General features: G+C 45.7%; 2 long non-coding RNA genes across 11 annotated transcripts in view; one reads left to right on the plus strand and one right to left on the minus strand.

The window, feature by feature from the left end:
* Positions 1–7,278: 7,278 nt before the first annotated feature.
* Positions 7,279–15,135, minus strand: LOC121015878 (uncharacterized). Its single transcript, XR_005784021.1, has 3 exons — positions 14,938–15,135; positions 12,010–12,152; positions 7,279–7,374 (listed from the first exon to the last, which is right to left on the minus strand). It is a non-coding gene; the product is annotated as an uncharacterized LOC121015878 (long non-coding RNA).
* Positions 15,136–19,126: 3,991 nt separating this feature from the next.
* LOC121015876 (uncharacterized) overlaps positions 19,127–20,703 on the plus strand; it is a 183,420-nt gene continuing 181,843 nt past the window's right edge. For 9 of the 10 annotated variants that reach the window (XR_005784014.1, XR_005784013.1, XR_005784017.1 and 6 more), the window contains exon 1: positions 19,127–19,514. This is a non-coding gene — a long non-coding RNA (uncharacterized LOC121015876). The remainder of the gene's footprint in view (positions 19,515–20,703) is intronic. The other variant, XR_005784020.1, reaches the window with a different exon arrangement.

Genomic DNA, 20,703 nt, shown 5'->3' on the forward strand with positions numbered 1-20,703 from the left:
AACAGACGCCCACTACGGATAGGTTCTAATAATGACCATTGGTGTTGTGATTACCAGAGCAGATCTTAGAAGCCCTCCCTTCCTCTGGGGTTCTCTTATTTTTTTTCCCTTAATGTTGGAGTTCCCCAAGTAAAAGGACTGAAGAAAACAGATTCAGCTTTTGAAAAAGAGGAGAGAAATAGGGAGCTGGGTTCCATAAGGGCAATTTCTGGCTGTCTTCCATGGTAGCTAATATTGCTAGACGCAGGATACTGAAAATACGATTCTTCTGAGCTGTAGAAGCTTGCCCTGTACCAGTGGGGGTGCGAGAGGGTGTCAGTTAACGGGCTCAGTGTGATGGGGTAATTTAGAAGATGTTGCAGAAATACAGATGAGATAGCAATTCTAATTGGGTCAGGGAAGGCCTCAGAGATTTGAACTCTACTTAGTTAGAGGAACAGATTTTTTCCTGCATGCAAGGGAAAGAACACTCCATAAAGAGAAAAACAGTATCTAATACTATCTTAAAAGTTTTCACACTCCTTATACTTTATCATACGCTTTTATAAACATTTGACGTTTATATCCATAGCATTTTAAGGCTCAGGGTTTTAAGTCATCTTCCCACAGTCACCGAGCTACTGAGTTCCAGAACCAAGACTGGAACCCCTGACACCTGCTACAGTGTTATTTCCACCATGCCATACAACCTTATTCACCAAGCATCTTGAAATGTCACAGCTTCTGAGATTTATAAAGCACTCTGTTTCAACCTTGGCTGTCCGTCACAGTCACCCAAAGGGCTTTAAAAATTACGGATGCCTGACCCACTTCCAGACCAATTAAATCAGAAAGGGTGTGGAATGGAAGGACGAGACCTGTAATTTTCTTTTTAAGCACCTACAGGTGATTTTCGTACACAAAACCGAGAATTACTTCGTTTCAGCCTCTTTTTTTTTTTTTCACTCGATGACACAGCTATGTCTAAAAGATTGGTTAACATGAACGTTATATTTCATACACTCAGAAAATTGGAATTCCCAAGTGCTCTTGGCTTATGATAATCGAAGCGTTTAATAGACATGTACCTTTTTGGGCAACACATTTTTCCTTCGTTGTCAATCCTTTCTAAAAACGGGGGCAAGGTATGATTAAGTACATGAATTAATGCATAGGTTCTTACTTATTGGGAGAAACCAGAGTGAAATGTGAGAAATGCGCAAATGATGAATACTTCCTGGCGTGATCGGTCAGGAAGAACATTCCCCTGTCTTGTGATGGTGATTAAGTTAGCCCACGTCAATAGTCTCAAAGCATATTCTTCCTGAAAAGTCATCCTTGGAGGTACTTCTGGAAAGAACAGGGTTCCGTGGCTGCATATAATGCCCATAGCTGCAAGGGAAGCTGTGACTAGCTTAATTATGCCAGTCACAGTTCATCACTGTGGACCTAGCCATCTTGCTGTCACAAATCATATTAAAGTGACATTAAAACTGAGGAAGAAGTAGGAAGTGGATTTGGGGTAAGCATCTAGAAGTCTGCCACAATTTTGTTGAACCCTGTTGTTTCTAAACATTTTGAATGCAACCCATTTTGTGAAATACCATGAAAACTTGGAAAATGGTAGCCTTACACACACACACACACACACACACACACACACACACAGTTTAGGAGATTGCAACATATTTGTACTGACGATTTTTACTTAGTCTTAGGTGAATCAGACTTCCTGATTTGGAACCATCTTGTTTCATTAGACTTCTTTTTCCTGGACAGGTTTCTTTGGGAAAAGACATATACGAACCCCTGCCCTTTGCAATGTGTTTTCAATGTAGGTCGATAGGACTTGCAGGGAGTAGGTAGGCCTCGAACATCTGTGTAGCTCGACCTTTCCAATTCATAGATTTGGAAAGTGAGGTCTAGGGAGGTTAATTTACTCTAAGTGAGAGAACTTCCTCTCTAGACGTGCAGGTCAACATTTTTTCATCTCATTAGAAATAAAACCTTGGTGTGCAAGCATGATTTGTTCCAGACACATGCTTGCCATCCAAAGCACTCGTATATCAAAGCGAATTTCAACAACCTTTGGCTCAGTGGCGATCAGGTGACATTCAGTGTCAGATACGGCTCACATTGCAAGACATCGCTCATTTATCAAGTTAAAACTTATTAGACGTGTTTGCTCCTCTTGCAGAACACTCGCAGAACAAGTTACTTGCAATCCAGGGTTTTACTTGTCTATTGTCATTCTTGCCCTTTACTCCACCTGTAATGTCTTCACTAATGAAATGCTGGAAGGTGTGGATGTTACCTGGCATGCTGCTGAGAGTCGAGCTTTTGGAAGGATGGTCAAAGAGATTAAAAGACTGGGTTTTGTCTTCACGTCTTCTCCTTGGGTTCAGTCTTTTGAGATTTCTGGTCTTCGGTTTTCTTCTCTTGGAATATACTACCACTCCCTGTCACCTTTGATGGTTCTTCTGATCCCATGATCTTGGAGGACGAGACAGGCCTAGGTGTATTCCTTGCCTGAGACAGCTCTCCTGCTTTGAAAGGGACTCAGACTCGTTCTAGTCATCTGGGCTCCCACCTGGTCTGGTGCTGCTCACCAGAGTTAGGGTTTCCCCATAACTGTGTGTGTCCAGAGCCTTACTCAATAATAAACAGTGGCTTGGGGTGCCTGGGTGGCTCAGTCAGTTAAGTGTCCGACTTTTAGTTTAGGTCATGATCTCACAGTTTGTGGGTTCGAGCCCCGCGTCGGGCTCCGTGCTGACAGCTCAGAGCCTGGAGCCTGCTTCGGATTCTGCGTCTCCCTCTCTGTCTCTCTCAAAAATAAACAAACATTAGGGGCACCTGGGTGGCTTAGTCAGTTAAGTGTCCACCTTCGGCTCAGGTGGTGATCTCTGCAGTTCGTGAGTTCGAGCCCCGCATCAGGCTCTGTGCTGACAGCTTGGAGCCTGGAGCCTGCTTCAGATTCTCTGTCTCCCTGTCTCTCTCTGCCCCTCCCCCACTCATGCTTGCTCACTCTCAAAAAAAAATGTTTTTTTAACTTTAAATAAATGAACATGTAAAAATTGCTTAAAAATAATAATGAACAGTAGCTTTTATCAGCCTTTATCCTCTCTTGGAGGCTTAGGAAAGGTAATCTGCTACAACAGGAGACAACTCAGGTGTGAGGAGGTGTGGCTATCTCAGGATTCTGCCCCTGGCTGTCTGTCTCTTCAGGACAGCCCTACTGAGTCAGGGCCGGTCAGGAGAGAGGACTCACACCCATCCTTTGAACAGGAAATTTAACATACAGATGCACATGTACAGAATTGGTGACTGAGCAATCGGGAGGGTAAAGAGGGATCTGTGAGGCGTCGGAGAGGTAGCACCTGCCGGAAGCAGGTATCACCTGTCTGGCTGGGAGAAGAAAAGGGAGAGGTCAGGATTGTTACGGTTTAGAGACTTAGGGGAACAGGGCTGCTCGGGTCTCCAAGGGGGACCTGACCTGGCTGGTTCTTGAAGTGTCAGAGAAGCCACACACCAGGCCTGTCTACTGCTGGCGAGGATAGGCGTGGGAGGGAGAGGCACCCGAGCTGCAGGCAGCCCAGCAGCAGGTGGGAAGAGGGGGCCCCTTCTCCCAGTCCCAGCCGCGCAGCACTGCTGCCCCTTATTGGCAAAGCCACGCCGTGAGCCCGCAGGTGTGGGGCGTGCCGGCTCCCAGCTGCAGCAGGGCTGAGGCACGGGGACACAAGCTAGATTTGGAGCCAGGGCAGATAAACCCCCCAGAGTTCTTGTCGGAACAGATGTCCTCCCCTCCCTGTACGGATTAGAGCTTAAAGAACAGCCTCCTGTGAGCTTCGAACAGCTCACATCAGTCCCCCACATCTGCTGATAGTTCCTCCAGGGTAACTGACCACATCAGGATCTGATCGAGGCCAAGATCATGCCAATCAGATAGGACACCTCAGCTGTAACCTGCCGGCTGTTCTTTTCCCCCTCAGCTCCCCGGGGCTTGGTTCCACACGTGGTATCTTGGTATACCGGGAGTGGAAAAGTGCCGCTCCACAGTGCAGAAAAAGGGGAAAAAAAACAAACAGGAAGATGTACTATAGGAAATTCTACTCACTGCCACGGCCTTCTGCCTTCTTTAATGGTGGCCTCATTTTGTTGAGGGAAACAGTGTGCCCAGCCCCAGGAGGTGAATCATGATCGCCTTAGGTCAATCAGATTTACCTCATTCGCATTTCCCAGAGTTTCTTCCCTCCAGAGATGGCCACGTTACACAGCCTGGCTAAAGAAATAGGAGAAACCTGCCTGCAAGGTTTCTGGAAATAATTCTGTTTACTGCTTAAAAAAAAAAAAAAAAAAAAAAAAAAAAAAGGCAGGCATGCAGAAGAAGGTGCTTTCTTGATCTTTCCATTTTATACTCAGGAAGCAGGGCTGAAGAGTGTGATTCCCGGAGCCAAGGCAGCCATATTGCGACTAAGAAGAGACCAGCAGAGGTCGGCAGGGTGTAAGAGAGAGAATAGAGCCCAGTTTCTGGATGAAATTGTTGAGTCACTGCAGCAAGGCTGTAAGGTCTGTCTGCAGACTTCTTTCTCCAGGCGTGTTTTTATGCTTAAGCTAGCGTGTAGTTTCCTGTTCCTTGCATCCTGGATGATTGATCAGTTCCACAAGTAGGACAGGGGAGCCCAGCAACCTGGCCTCAAAGCTTGTTGAGGACAGAGGATGCAGAGAAACACCTGGAATCATTGTCAGACACCCGAAAAGCAGGTCACATTCCACAAAAATAAATTTGAACGTGGTGGCTGTTTCTAATACGATACAGAAATCCACAGTGGTTTAGGTAACACAAAAATAAAAGAAGCAGTTTTGTGCACATTAGCTTCCTGTCCTTTTGCTTGCTATTTTCTGTGTGCCCAACTCCTCTGATGACATCAAACTGTCCTGCTTCCCCACACCAGGAAAGCATTCCTTTCCTGGTCCCCTCCACGGCATCCTGGGGCCGAGTGGAAAAATAGGATGAAATGTTCGTGCACGGCAGGAGGCAAGGCCTATTGGGCGCTCTGCCTTGAGAAAATCATAACCCAAAAAGAGCATCCTCAAGCACGCATTTTCTATTAGCTACTGGGAACTCTTAAAAGTGGTTCTGAGGTATTTTGGCAAGTGAGCCGTCAATATTATAAAAATAAGAGAATTCGAAGGTACAAGGAGACAAATTAATAAGGCAGGTTAATCAGAAGAATCCCAGAGAAGTTATTCTCACAACAATACTCATTTATAAGCTCCTAGGAAAGCATGGACATCACATCTTTTCTAAAATTAGGTCCTAATTCTCACCTCTGGACTTCCTTTCTCCCTGCATTTATTCAAGGCCAGTCAAGAGCAGAGAGTGAACATGTTGGTCCCTTTTTTGAAATCAAAAACAATGCGTGTGTACAAAAATAATGTCACTTATCTAGCACTTACTTGGTATTAAATGCCTTGTCGTGGCGTCTCAAGTCACTTCCGCAAGAACCTCGATAGGGGTTGTTTCCGTTTTCAGATGAGAAGAGTTTGAAACCATCAAAGGCTAAATAGTTTTCTCCAGTTCACACGGCTAGAAAGTAAGCACCACAAGTAGAATTTAAAGCTTTCCGATTCCATGTGTTCTTAATCCTAATACTGGATCGTCTCCCATATTTTATGTATTATGGAGCCCTCATTATCTGGCATTTTTTCATACCAGTCTAGAGTTTCACATTTCATCCAACTAGTGAAGTTCTTGAAGTTCAGCCTCAAAAAAAAAAAAAAACACAACTACTTGATTTTACATTTTCTGACTTGGGTTAAATTTCCTTTGACCTCAGTTTTCCATATTTATAGAACAGGAATCCTAATACCAGGTCTGCCACTTAAGTTACATTGCACTTTCCGTATTTAATGAGAGTTCATGTCTGGACACCCCCAAGTAATACTCATTCTGGAGGTCTACCTAAGACCTACTGAACCAAAAATCTTTGGGGGTGGCCCAGGAATTCCACAGTTAAGGCAAATGACTTCATTATTTTATGAAAACCATATAAGCTTTGTATAAAAAAAAAAACACGTCAAGAGTGCAGAAAAAAAACGTTTCCAGGAGAGAGAGCTACCCAAAGAAGGTGATGGGAGGGTGGAGAAGGGACACCTTGATGGTACAACCTATTCATTAGATTCTTTCTGCCTGCCAGAACTTAGTAGCTTCTGCTATCTTATCACATTTCGCCTTCCCTATAGTCTTATCACAAGTTATTATCCACCTTTTATAGGTAAAGTAATTGAAGTGCATAGTCTTTGAGAAATCCACATTTGTTTCCTAGAGCTTCCGTAACAGAGGACCACACGCTGGTTGGCTTAAAACAATGGTTGTCTCCCCTGGAAATTTGAAATCAAGATGTCAGCAGGGTCGTGTTCCTTCTGAAGCCTTTATGGGAGGGACTTTCCTTGCCTTTCATTTCTTGGCTTAGGGCCGCAGAGCTCCAACCTCTGCCTCTGTCTTCAATGGCCATCTTCCTTCTGTGTCTGTGTCTTCATGAGGTGTTTGGGGCGTGTGTGTGTGTGTGTGTGTGTGTGTGTGTGTGTGTGTGTCCCAACCTCCCTTTAATACGGACATGAGTCACTGAACTAGGGCCCACCCTAACGACCTCCTTTTCATTCGATTACATGCGCAAAGACCCTACTTCTGACTAAAGTCACGTTCATGGGTCCCTGGGGGATAGGACTTGAGCATCTCATTTTGGCGGACACAGTGTGACCTCTAACACCACCCAAGGGTACAGTGGCTGGTGAAGCATGGAACTAGATTCGAAGTTAGGTGATTCTAGAATCTCTCCCTTTGGCCATCAGCCACCACATGTGCCATCTCAGTGAAGGCACTGGGGAAATCGTACAGCAATGCCTCGAGAAACAGGAAGGTGTAAGTGAAAAAAAAAAAAAAAGTCTTGCAACTATTCAGTAAAAATTTATTTACAAGAGGTTGATCTCAGACATTTCCTCTGCAGCAGTTAGATGCCAAATGACTCCACGGGGTTTTGAGGTAGGGAAAGTTATGAGCTAAGAACTTTATACCCAACAATTCGTCTTTCGGTGGGACAGGCGGGCATTCTCAGAAATGCAAAGGCTCCGAAAATATTCCACTTGTTGAGCAACTATTTGAAGATGCATTCCAGTGGTTCCTAGGGTCTGGGATTGTATAGACCACAAAAAATTTCAAAAATCATGTAGAAACCAAACACAGCATTGCCCACAACTCCGTGAAGGCGTTTTAAAACAAATCAAACTACCATCCAGGGTACGTTAAGATTGCTTCATAAGAGATAGATCATTTTCATGCCAAAAATATTAGAAAGGGTATAATCTGATAGGCATTTAAGTTGAGTAGTTTTCGCTCTGTGAAAAAAAAATACTCGTATTTAATATATTTTACCCCAGGGTTAGCGAAGACCTTTGCCACAGATAAGATCTCATTCATGAATGGGTGTTTGAAAAAGCAGGAACCGGGGCGGGAAAGCAAAGGAGAACATCAACTGAGTTCTGGCTAGCCTGATTTATGCATCCGAGGGAAAAATATCATTTGAAACTGACCGTAATCATTTCCATTTTCTAAGGGAAGTTTCAGTGGGAACATAAATCCAGGTAGTGCTACTTTCTTGCACGTGCAGAGAGGATGGTGGAGGGTGGGGGAGGGGATAACTTGCTCCCTCCACTGACATCTGGGTTTGCACTTAGTTTTTCCACGTTCTCCTGAAAATACCCATGAAAGAACCACTAGTCTAAAATGACGATTTGCACTCACACATTTAATTAATTCTCCCCTCCCCATACACACACACCTCCACATTCTCTATGAAAAGAACATGTGTGCCTGTGAAATCGGGGGTGGTGCCCACTTGGCTGGAATTTCCAAGAACTCCTGCAAATTTAGAGCATAGGTGAGGCCAGATTGTGACAAGAGCCCATCAGTCCGCGATTTCAGGACACATAAAGGCTGAGACTCCCGCACAGAGAACGAGGAGGGGCCACCAAGCAGAATTCAACCAATGCCCGCCTCCCCGGACTCAGAGCTAGAGGGGCCGGGAGCCAGGACAAACAATCCAGGATTGAGCGTCTCAGGTACAGACACAGAGGCTGCCTGAAGCATTTGGTGGCCTTTCTACTTGGAACGAGTTCCCGGGCTCAGGAAAGCAGGTCAGCAGCAAAGCTGTCTTAAGACAGGAAGTGGGTCTGCTCTGGGAAGAACCACCCTGGAGCATTGCCCTGCAGCCCTGGCCGAGTGTGAGCTAGAACTACAGTCAGGAACAGGAGCTCTTAGGCTCCTGCCTTGTATCTATCTGTCCCCTTCCTCTCCTGCTAGGCAGATGGGTCCCCTGTCCGGTAGAAAGGAACATCACGGTAAGTGAAAATGTGACTCCCTTATCACAGTAACAAGAGACCTCTCAATACTTAAGAAATGTGCAGCCTTTACTAAGGGACTATACTACGGTAATAAACAAAGCCGCAGACCTATATGGCTTGACACAAACCAAAGGTTTACGTCTTGCTCACTTCAAGCTTAGTGCGGGCTGGGTGACTTCAGAATTACCGTCCTCCAAGCAGGACTTCAAGAATCCAGGCTGTTTCCACCTTGTGACTCCACCATTCTCAGGATATGGCCTCTATGGTCACCACCTCAGAGGAAGAGAATGTGAAAGACTCACATATGCTCTTAATTCCCTCTGATCATACGTGGTAAATGTCTCTGACGTTCCCAGCTCACTGCTCGGAACTGATCAGATGGCCCCACCCAACGTAACTGCAATGCATGAAAAGACACCAGCTTTCTGTGTTAGGAGAGAGAATATCGCAGGCTGTTCATTCTCTGCACCGTAATCTATGGCTGTAACGTAATCCCAGACATAGTGCCTAAATGATTCCAAAGTGAGGAAGAATAATGAGAGAGAACAGCTAAGAAAAGTCGGAAAACAAAACAGAATAAGATAGGGCTCTCCACTAAGGTATTAATACGTCTGGAAAGTGACCAATTGCAGGGCACCTGGGTGGCTCAGTCGGTGGAGCGTCAGACCTCAGATCAGGTCATGATCTCGCAGTCTGTGGGGTCGGGCCCCGCGTCAGGCTCGCCTGCTTGAAATTCTGTGTCTCCTTCTCTGTCTCTCTGCTCCTCCCCCGCTCATGCTCTGCCTCTCTCAAAAATAAATAATAAAACATTTTTAAAATTTTTTAAAAAAAGAAAGTGACCAATAGCTAAAATAACTTGGTGGTACTTGCCCAAGAATAGATACCAAGACCACTGAAACAGAATGAAAAGAATGAGGACAGACCAAAGACTATATAAGTATCTAGCATATTTAGATAAGGGCGATAGGTTAAATCAGTATGGAAAAGAGTGCATATATATACATATATATGTATATATTCTTATTTTTATATGTACATATATACATAAATGTTTATCTAAATTGAAATTAACATATGGTGTAATAGTAGTTTCGGGTATACAATACAGTGATTCAACACTTGTATATAACACCCAGTGCTCATCACAACAAATTAGAGTGTTTATACTAAAAACAGGGTAGGAACCACTGACTCATCACATGGGGAGAAAAAAATGTTATGTCTATACCTCACACTACTCTCTAAAGTTTATTCCAGATAGATTGAAAATTTTAAATGAGTTAATAAAAGAACAGATAAGCTTGGGAAGGATAGTCCATGTACAACTTAAATCATAGAATCCATAAAGATTAAGGTGTGTGCATTTTTTAACCTAAAAATCTTAAACTTTTGTGTGTTCCAAAGAACAAATCAAGTCAAAAATGGGGGAAAATTGCATTGCACAGGACAGACAAGGAAATACTGCTATTGAGATGTGAACAGCCTTAGAGATGAATACTAAATGCACAAAAGCATATGAACAGAGAGGAAGATACACATTTTTTCAATAAATATGATAAAAAAACTTCAGTATCATTGGGGTGCCTGGGTGGCTCAGTTGGTTGAGCGTCCGACTTCCGCTCAGGTCATGATCTCCCGGCTGGGGAGTTTGAGCCCCGTGTCGGGCTCTGTGCTGACGGCTCAGAGCCTGGAGCCTGCTTCCGATTCTGTGTCTCCCTCTCTCTCTGCCCCTCCCCTGCTCGCACTCTGTCTCTCTCAAAACAAATAAACATTAAAAAATTTTTAAAAAGTAAAACAAACAAAAAAAACTTCGGTATCATTAATGTAAGAGAAGCACAAATTTAAAAATGTGATGTAATGCAAAGGTATCTTTTGAATTGGCAAAGATTAAAAAAAAAAAAGAATAGTTATCAGTCAGTGCTATTAAATGTAGGATGATGAGGAACAGGATCATGTGTACTCTCTAGAAGAAGCCTCCAAAAGTTCTAATCTGTGCATTCTGCTTTTAAGGATTTATCCTTACAATGGATTGGTAGAAACAGTTGTCTATGAAAATAGTCACTCAAGCTCAGTTTCAGGAGCAAAAATTAAATTTGAGAGAGGCCCAAAGGTTCAGTTCCCGGTAAATCTCCAATAATACGTCTTGACTAAATAAATTATTTTATGTCCATATGCTCAGACATTATAAATATCGTTGTAAAGGCTGTTTATGGGCATTAAAACGTTCATAGGCTCTTTTTGAATGAACAATGCAGGTTACCTACACTATGTTCCTGTTTGAATTCTGTAGACTTTATACATGCATTAAAAATTCTAGAAGCATGTGTTCAAAATTAGCAGTGGTTACTTCTGGTTGGGAGAATTAAGGCAATTTTAAATGTTCCTTTTGATTGTATTTTAAATCATATCATATAATAAGCATGCCTTAATTAAAAAATGGACAAGGGAGAGGGGAAAATAATTGTGGACTCCTGGACTCCCGGAGCGCCCACTGCCAAGACCTGGAACGTGGGTCAACAAAAGAGAACACCCGTTTTGCCCTCATGGCTCCCTAAAAACACATATTTCAGAGTTGGCTGCGTGCTTTGTGGGCAGCTCTGTATTCCAAGGGCTGAGTTTTGCAAACAAGCTTAGCAAAGTACAGCGTGTGCCCCTTCAGGTGGTTTTTGGAGCTCATCAGGTACGAGTAACACTAGCTCATTTATCTCTGGATGAGTTTGTGTGGAGCACGGAGGTGCTGACAGACCCTGAGCAGAGAACAATGTTTATTTATACCTGCACACAATAATTCATGTCTCTCTAAATGTGGGACTCTCTCCTCATTTGCTCACAGTTTGCAAACATTTGCAGTTCTCTCCACTGGTGATCCCTCGTTTGGTTTGGCTGGGCTTGAGCAAACGGCGAGGAGCATGACAGAGAGTGGAGCTGAATGCTGTGATTCATTCACAGAAAGGGAGCATTTGCTCCCACTGATGTATGTGGGGCACGCCGAGATCTCTGGACTTGGTTTTGCACCTTGACAACTGATTAATATCTGCATTGTCTGCTGTAGAAGAAGTTTTCAGCTGTGTGTGTGTGTGTGTGTGTGTGTGTGTGTGTGTGTGTGTGTATTGCCAGTTGGGATCCTGCATTTGTGGCTATCGAAAGCCTCTACAGAATGAACATTCCTATAAGCCAGCGTTTATTATGGCAAATTTCAAATATATAAAAAGCAAAGAAACTTGTGATAACCCTCCCCCAATATGGTGTGGGGTAATTGTGTCAGCAGTCATCTACACGTGGCCAATCTTATCTTCTCTGTAATTCCAGCTGCCCCCCCCCCCACCAGCCAGCACACCAACTGTTAAACCCTGCTAATGTCAATGGAGGTGGAGTTCAAGTTGCAAGTCCGAGTAATTGTGAATTGTAGGGTGAGAAAGAATAGGGTAAAAGAGTGGGGAGCCCGATAGACCTGATCTGCATCAGGCCTGACCACTATAATTTGCTGGTTGACTGATCTTAGGCCGTTGAACTTTTCTGACCCTCATCTGTAAAATGGCATTATAGTGTATAATTTGTCGGACAGCTAAATTAAACCCGTGGTACCCTTAAAGTACCAAGCACCATCCCCTGTATCCAGCAGGTACTTACTTGTTACTTGATTACTGTTTCTATGCCTCTATCTAGAGTAGTCCATCTGAAGTCTAGAAAGTCCTCCACACGATTAAAGTTCCTAAAGAGGCCGATGAATAATCATTACCCACTTGCTGAGGTCGTTAATCAGGAATGAGTACCTTTTGGGAGCAAAATATGGAACTAGCCATTATATTTAGCATAAGCTGCTGCCTTCTCGATGTAAACGGCAAATACCACCTACCAACATTGTCCAAAATTTCGCCAACATCGGCCTGAACAAATGAAAGGAAATCCGCACCCCCTACCCCCCTTGGCTAGCCATTTCTTTGGGTGAATTCTGTAGGGGTAAATAAGGCGATCATCATGCTCTCATCAGCCGAGCCAATTAGTTTTCAGCCTCGGTTGTCAGTCTGCCAACGAAAAACAGAGCAGGTACACTTTGGTGGGAAGTTACGGTATTAGGGAAGGTAGGAAGCCTGAGGTTGGGGTGCAGGGACAGCGGGGCTTTGATTGGGTGGGGGAGATACGGGAGCATGACTCACCTGGAGAATGTGTGCTGAATGGGGAGAAAAGTCACTGAACTTGGCCACAGGGAACACCGTGGATAAATGTCAACCCGTGTTCCAATCCAGTTCGGGGTGTGGGGTGAACACAGCGCAACCTCCCAGCTCAAAATCAAGAGTAATATGTCCTGGTAGAGACCCATTCATTTCTTAATCGTTCTTCCCAATGAGTTTCTGGTCCGAGGCAAGCCACACTGCCCTAATAAGTATTCTTATCATCTTGGCTTTGAGACATGGGTTTGTCTCTCGTGTTGAAAGGATCTATCTATCATTACCGTGCCGTGGCAGGCACAGAAGCCCGCTTGCGTAGATCTGCTTCAAGGAAGGTCCCGCTGATCGCCGGGATGGGGAGTGCGCTTGGCTGACAGCCTCCAGTGCCAGCACCTTCAGGATCCAACCCGGCTTTTGAGCCGACACCACATTCTTTCTAAGAAATGTCCCAACCAGCGACTGAGCGTGACGTGAATCCTAGGGCTTGGCCCTTTCTGCCAGATGTGGGGCTCTCCCAGGGCTCCCCTTTGGATTCACCTGAACCTTGTCAAATCTGCATCACAATCTGAGGCTTTCGCAGAGAATCCTGCTTCCCTCCCCTTTCTTCCCAAAGAGTCAGGTCCACCTCAGGATCTGCAAGCTCTCTCTGCCCCATTCTGCTTCCTGCCCCCTTTATTGTTCACAGGTAGCCCCCGCTTCCACTAACCTGCTTGCGGTCCTCGCTCAGTTCCAGACGATCCACCTGACACAAGTGGTGTGCCGCCCGCCTTCCCAGATTTCAAGGAATTGTCTTGTTTGTAACAACACAGTAACGGGCTTAAAACGTAAATGCTTGTACTTCAAAAGCTTATGTCACATAACAGGGTGCCTGTTACGCCACAAAGCAAAACAACTCAGGGCGCCTGGGTGGCTCAGTCGATTAAGTGCCCAACTGTTGATTTCAGCTCAGGTCATGATCTCACAGTCGTGAGATCGAGCCCCATGCCCAGCATGGAGCCTGCTTAAGATTCTCTTCTCTCTCTCTTTCTCTCTGTCTTCTCTCCCCCACCCCGGCCCCTCCCCTGCTCACACATGCTCCCTCTCTCTCAGAAAAAATAAATAAAATTAAAAAACAACTTGGCATTGCGATGCTGTCCCTTCATCCCGGAATTAACCTTTCAGAATTTTCTTTACAAGCCCCACAGTTCTCTTGGCTATGTCTTCTGTTGCCAAATAGACAATGACCTATCCCTTCCCGGCCTTCTTTCCGGAATGAAGAAGATGATTCTTTCATTCTGCCCTTCTCTAGCAATGCCTTGACCTTTTAACTTTTCCTTCTCCACGTATGCGTTTCTTGAAGGTTTTCAATAGTTTTCTTTAAAGGGACGTCTCACATGCAATCAAGACAAGGAAAGTTTCTGTTGAAGTTATCTGAGTCCACATGTCACATTCGTTATTTAGTTCAGCCACGAGTCAACATTTCTTTATAGGGGCCCAGCATCCATTAGGGATTGTATTTCATTGCTAACAGTGTTTCAAATGAAGTAGTTCTAAAAAAAGGAAATGTAGGGGCTCAGTCAGTTGAGCATCCGACTTTGACTCAGGTCAAGATCTCACGATCCGTGGTTTTGAGCCCCCGCGTCGGGCTCTGTGCAGGCAGCTCGGAGCCCGGAGCCTGCTTCGGATTCTGCGTCTCCCTCTCTCTCTGCCCCTCTCCTGCTCATGCTCTGTCTCTCTCTGTCTCTCAAAAATAAATAAATGTGAAAAAACCATTTTTTTTTTAATTAAAAAAAAGGAAACTTCACGAACCGCAGGATGTGACGGCCTCCAAGCTGTGTGACGCTGTATTCTGGGATTCCCTTTCCCCTTGTGTCCCTGGTTAGAGGGGGTTGCACAGAGGTTCTTGGGGAAATGTGGGGAGGAGAAGGGCCACGGCAGCCATCCTGTGTTCTCGGGTCACCTGAGAACGCGTCTGTTCTCGTATATCTGCTGGCCCACCTCATTGATGTGAGGACCCACACTCTTTCCACCTTTTCTTGGATCCTCTTAGCTTCTTGGATGCCCGGGTCAGGTGTATGCATTTAGCTCCACCGTAAAAGTCCCCAGTGTCTAAGGGCTGTTTCCACCCCTCAGGTCAGTACGGCCTAACACGGGCCCAGTCTGTCCCAAGGACTCCAGATGGTGCCGGAGTGTTCTGGTTGGTCTTCTCTTTCATCTCATGTCCATCTTTCCTTCTCAGCCGCGTGCAGCCTCTAGCATCAGGTACAAGGACCACAGCCTTGCAGATAGGGCTTAACCTGCTCGCGAAGTTACTCAAGGTCCAGTCTCTGTCACGGGACACACACACACACACACACACACACACACACACACACACACTAGTGATGCTGCTTCTCCGATGGAACCTTACCTCATGCTCTGCAATGGTGGTCCCATCCCGTCGTGAGGGATTCAGCCCCCTTGCCGTCTGGCTCAGCCACCCTTAATACAAGAGCTTGAAGCCTCAAGATCCCAAGGTGTAGACACTGTACCGTGGTCATCATTTTCTGTTCCCTGCAAAAAAAATGGGGAAGAAGAGGAAGCCAAAAAAAAAAAAAAAAAGGGGGGGGGGAGCTTTCCCTGAAGCCTCGCTCAACAACCACCATAAACATCCTTCCTCTTCTCCCCCAACTTCAGGAGAGGGTGGGAAGTGGAGTTGTTTAAATCAGTCACTTCTGAGGATTTCGTGAGACGAATGTGGGGAAGTCAGTTCCGTCTTACCTGCTTCGGATTCCGTGTCTCCGTCTCTCCCTCCCGCCGGAGATGGGAAAGGTCGTGGCCTTAACCTTGGGGGGCATGAAGTCCTGAAGTCTAAACCACGTCCGTACATACCTTCGAGCAACAGCTAGTTGAATAGAACAGAACAGCAAGCGTAACATGGGCTCCATACAAGTGTGCACTTGAAATCAAACGTCTAAGAGGGAGAGGGAGGGCGGGAATTAGTTTATGTGGCGTTTTTGTAAAGGGGGCGATACGCTGACCGGGGGGAGAGTCTTCCGGAAGAGATCGCTTTACCCCCTGTGACCATTTGCGTTGTGTGCTTCAGATTTCAGGCTGTGTGTCTGAATCGGGGTGCAGGTGACATGTGTGCTTCTGTAAAAGCAAAAGGCGACGTGTATTTTTCCTCACTTTTGACTTGTAAACCAGAGGGATGTTGTTGCTGTTATACCGAACGCTTGTAAATACAGAAAACACTTGTTTTAATCCATGTTAGAAAAAAATATGTATCTTAATTAGGAAACTTTATAACACTTCTCAAGACTTTTTTATGACTGTCCCCTTCAAATAAGAACTAAGGCAAATTTGGTATAAATGCTGGGGAGCTGAAGAAAGTTTAGAAGGGGGGCCAAATGGGAAAATTACTGTATTAATTCTTTTTCATTCGTCTCTTCCAACTATTGGAAGAGAAGAAAGCCAGAGACCTTTATTTACATGCCTGTATTTATTTACCAGGCTGCTGCTTTTTTAAAATGGGTCGAAATGTCCCATTTTGTTTGAAACGTCTTTTTTTATACAAGTGTACCTTTTCATTGGGGCGCAAAACTAATTTGTTTCTTGAAAATGAGAAGACAAACATGCGGAGCTTAGGTAACTTAAGATGTGTAAAAAAATTTTTTTAAGACTTATTTATTTTTGAGACAGAGACAGAGCACAAGTGGGGGCGGGGCAGAGAGAGAGGGAGACACAGAATCCGAAGCAGGCTCCAGGCTCTGAGCTGTCAGCACAGAGCCCGACGCGGGGCTCGAGCCCACGGACCGTGAGATCATGACCCGAGCCGAAGTCGGACGCTTAACTGACTGAGCCACCCAGGAGCCCCAAGATGGTTTAAACATTAACAGAATAATTGGAACTTAATACAGACTATTATTTTACCAATAAATTCTGAAATATTTGTACTATTAGCAAACTCTGTCTAGAATGTAAGAGGTCAGGATATTTCCATTTAATATCAGAGAAATTTGAATTTGCTTAAGAACTCTTTAAATGTTGTTTTTGAGAATCATGCCACTAAAAAAAATGTTTTTCTAAGGAACTACATCGTTTGCCAAGTTAAAAAATATGCACTTCGTGCTGATTAAAAGCATGATGTTAGGTAGTATTAGAAATCTCTGTCTCAAAATAAACAGTGGTGCCTGACTGGGCAGAAGGAAGGATAGCAGGTATGACTCAGCCTACAAAATACAGGGAAGCAAAAATGTACCCTCTTTTATTTGTTTTATTTCCTTTTTCCTGTAACCACTTATCTCCTTTAAAAAAAAATTTTTTTTTTTATGTTTATTTGCTTTTGAGAGAGAGAGAGAGAGAGAAAGCGTGAGCAGGGGAGGGTCAGAGAGAGGGAAACGCAGACCCTGAAGCAGGCTCCAGGCTCTGAGCTGTCAGCACAGAGCCTGACGCAGGGCTTAAAACCATAAACCATGAGTTTGTGACCTGAGCTGAAGTCAGATGCTTAACCGACTGAGCCACCCCGGCACCCCCTGTAACCACTTATCTTCTAACCCAAGCTCCTATTCTACCATCATGGAGGAAATTTAAACTTGGTCCACTGTGGGTCCACCGCCCTTTGCATTGTTCCCCACTCCCCCCACCCCAAATTCTGGTAAGCTTCTATTATAAGAAGGTGTGCATTTGTGAGGAGAGGGGGCCACAGGTCAGGGAAAAACAGGTGTTGATCGTTGGGGTTCTGGTTCTGATTCCCCCCTCCCCAGCTAGCCTCCTCTGTGCATGCCCTCTCCTTCCTCCGTTTCCTTGTCTGTGAAGTTCATGATGGAGCTGGCCCTCCAGCCCCCTGGGGGCAGCAGAGAAGCTGCTGCCCCTGCTCCCTGCTCCCATACAGGAAACAGCCAGAGGTAAGTTCCCTCTGCCCACATATGTCCCGTAACCATTTCTTCTCTAGAGTCTTCCTCTCTCCCCCGGAATCTCCATGGGGCAGCAGACCCAGCTCCTCTCCTTACTTCCTGACCTTCCTTGGCCTAATTTAAGTGCGGAAAACAGAGCCTCCTGCTCAGGACCACCCCCCACCCCCACCCCCGGGTCTCCATGAGCATTTATGTTGCCTTCGCGCAAATCAGAAAAAGACACCCATCTGGATGGTCCACACAGGAAACAGTGTGCCCTGTGGGTGTGCACAGCCACGCAGGCTCCCTGCTTGGTGAGCAGAAGTACCTTTGTACAAAGAAAAAGTCCTCCTTCCTCTGGTGGAGATGGGCATCCCTCACCCACAATCCCGTTGCTTTTCTGATCACAGGGAAGAAAGTTTCCCGAAAGCGATGCTTCGGGAACACAGCTATTCAAAGCTCAAGAGCTGGAAAGAGATTCCTTTTTCTTTCCTTTTTCTCTTTTCTTAAATGTTTATTTATTTTGTGAGAGTGGAGATAGAGGAAGGAGCGGGGGAGGGGCAAAGAGAGAGAATCCCAAGCAGAGTCCAGACTGTCAGCGCAGAGCCCGACATGGGACTCAGACTCATGAACCGTGAGATCATGACCTGAGCCAAAACCGAGAGTCAGAGGTTTAACCGACTGGTCCACCCAGGTGCCTATCTTTCCTTTTTTTCTAATACATCACTTCTGTGCAGCAAACAGCCCAGAGTCACCTGACTGCTGCTTTAGTGTGTGTGTGTGTGTGTGTGTGTGTGTGTGTGTGTGTGTGTGTGTGAGATGGGGTTGGGGTGAAGGTTGCCGGCGAGGCAATTTCTGCTGATCTCTTCATCCTTCTAGGCAATTGGAATTTTGATCTGGCCAAGAAAAACAATACACTTTCCTTCTCCCTTTTTCTGGAACTGAAGGATTTGGAAGGGAACAAAAACAATTCTGACAGAATCCGTCTCAACTTTCAGTGTGAGACAAACATAGATTCCGTGTCAGGAGAAGTAAACAGAAGAATCAGCACACCTATGGCCAATAGTTCAAAACGAGGGGACCCAATTAGCCACACAGAAGTGTCCTCGTTGGAAACGAGTCCTCGTGAGGAATGAGATGTGTCTGGACACCTAAGCCATTAACAGCTCATAGTAGTTGTAATGCATAAAATTGCAACGCATTTTATTTTTCACATGAATATTTTACCGTAGGCAGAGTTAATAATCCTGCTCTTGTCAGAGTGGCAGGAATAAGTACCTGACTGTGACGATGTTCAGATTTTGAGGGAAATAGGCAGAATCTGCCAGAAGCTTATTCCCGTAACAGACTTGGAAGCGTGTATAATTTTTCAGAATTCTCTTCTGGCTCTGGATTAGGCTCAGAGAAGTGTGTGCAGATCCTGGGGTTGTTTTCTAAAAGATTAAGAAACACAAAGCTTCCTAAACACGTGTGACTGGTCAGCCATCACCACCTGCTTGTTACGTTTGCCCGCCCATGACGACAATCCTGAGTGAGCAGGCATATCTTCACATGAACGATGGCTGCTCCCTGCTCCTTTCTATCATTTTTTTAATGAATTTTTAATTTTTAAAAAATGTTTCATTTATTTACTTTCAGAGAAGAGAGAGAGAGTGTGAACGGAGGAGGGACAGACACACAGAATCGGAAGCAGACTCCAGTCTCTGAGCTGTCAGCACAGACCCCGATGTGGGGCTCGAACCCACGAGCCGCAAGATCACGACCCGAGCCGAAGCCGGATGGATGCTCAGCCGACTGAGCCACCCAGGCGCCACCCCCCCGCTCACTCCTTCTTCAGCTACGGCGATCCCGTAAAAATGATGCCCAGCTCAGACTTCTAGAAAGATATTCAAGCATTTTTAGCAGCGTTTCTCATGCTTCAAGTGCGTATGAGCCACCTGGGGAATTATGCAGATTTTTATGAATTTATTATGCAGGATTATGAGGTCTGAGTTTCTGCATTTCTGACACACGTGTAGGTGACGCCAGGGCGCCTGCTTCAGGGACCGCACTTTGAGTAGCAGGGTTTTATATGGCTGCGAGATGGAAGGTGTTGCTCTGCTGGGAACTTCAGGTAACCTCAGCTTGGTCTCCTTCCCCATCTTACCCACCCGAGTTCTGGTGGGTGGGGCCTCTCACGGTGCCAGCAAGTGGTCGTGCGCCTTAGGTCATTGGTGTGAACGGGATGGGTAGCAGGTCTGGGCAGGTGGCCGTGTCAGCGCTGCTCTGAGCAGGGGAGTGGCCCGTGTGCCAGGCCTGTTACACGTCTGGAGGGCACAGTGTGTTCAGGGTGATTGCTTTCTTGAGGAGTCCATTTGGATCATTATTGGGCGTAAAGCATGTCTGGGCTGGGCCACATCTCTGGCGAGGTCCCCGTATCGGGTGGTCGTCGTGCGCAGCCTCGTGGTCTGTGGAGCGTTTAATGCATCTGGCCCGTTGTCAGTCTCTCTGGACCGGTCAAGTTTTCAGCCTTTGTACTTTTCCTGCACCTCATCGTAAGCCCGACAGAGGCCGTGCAGGTATCTCTCAATGTCAGGAGTGCGGCACAAGGATGCATTTGGCAGGCAGGCTGGATTTCTGAAGGCCCAGAATGACCTTTCTGGCTCGGCCCTCCTGCAGAAGGAGTCATCCTCACGCTCTTAAAAGATGTCAGACTCTGCTCCCGCTCGTGTTCCGTGCCCATTCCCACCCCAGATGTTCCACACGCGGGAAGATGTCTCCAGGGAGCCTCAGGAAAGGGCCACCTTTGCCAAATTCAGAGGGCTTCCCTGCTTTCTCCTCGCCCCCCCCCCCCCCCCCCGCAAAAAAAATCCCGACAAATAAAGCGACTACCCTCTCCCACCTCCTATCTGTAGGCTTTTTCCTAGTCAGGAAAGTTCAGAAAAGCACAGAGCCCCTCTCTTTCCCCAGCCCCCATCTCTGGGCATCAGTTTCCTCACTGGTAAAATGGGGAGGATCGTTCTGACCTGTGGGGTTTGGGGGAGGATTAAATCCTGTCACATGTCGAACGACTTGTCTCTGCACCGGGTAAAATAATAAAGGGCAGCAATTAATTTCTTTTAGCCGTAAAAACTCTGAAGAGGCACATGGTGAAAACGAGGCTCAGCTGAACCTCAGGGACACATAACTAAGATTTGTATGGAGAGTCACCATAGAATCTCTTGTCCAAACTGGAACACCTTTGAACACCGTTCTTTTTTTTTTTTCTTTTCCTTACTTTTTTTTTTTTTTCTTTGGTTTTTTTTTTTTTTTTTTTGAAATTT

Source organism: Herpailurus yagouaroundi, unplaced genomic scaffold (assembly GCF_014898765.1).
Source record: "Herpailurus yagouaroundi ecotype Mexico unplaced genomic scaffold, PumYag 208, whole genome shotgun sequence".
Classification (NCBI taxonomy): domain Eukaryota; kingdom Metazoa; phylum Chordata; class Mammalia; order Carnivora; family Felidae; genus Herpailurus; species Herpailurus yagouaroundi.